Genomic DNA, 564 nt, shown 5'->3' on the forward strand with positions numbered 1-564 from the left:
TGTAAATCCTAACCCTGATTTTGTAGCTTTGACATCATTTGTCTTTTTCTACCATATTCTACGATTCTTGGAAGGATCTTGTGAAGTTTCTTTGGTTGGTTCACTAGGCTCGTGTACTAACTTAGAAACTTCTTCTTGCTTGTAGCCAGCCATTTTTAGGAGCTTATAAGCATTAAGGTCAAAACCATTAACTCTTTGAGAAGGAAGATCATCATGTTCAACCAATGACCCATTTGTTGGCCTTACAAATCCCTTCAATGGAGACTTAGCAAATTTTGACTCTTCTAGACTAGTAAGTGGCAAAGTCAAATTTTTTAAGCCTTCGATAAGATCATCATTTTCTTTTGTAAATGAAGACGATTTCTTTCCCTTTTCTTTTGATGATTGTCCTTCATCATTTCTTTGATCACCTTTAGATTGTAGCGTTTCCACAAAAGTACTTTCAAAATAGAACTTAGCATCATCCAAGTGTGCCTTTGCTGTAGTAAATGGCTTAGCATCTGTTATGATTGTCTTCACTTGACCATTTCTACAATACTTGAAACATTGATGAAGTGTCGACGA

Source organism: Theobroma umbraticum, unplaced genomic scaffold, assembly GCF_002168275.2.
Source record: "Theobroma umbraticum cultivar Fairchild unplaced genomic scaffold, ASM216827v3 scaffold_1682.0, whole genome shotgun sequence".
Taxonomy (NCBI): domain Eukaryota; kingdom Viridiplantae; phylum Streptophyta; class Magnoliopsida; order Malvales; family Malvaceae; genus Theobroma; species Theobroma umbraticum.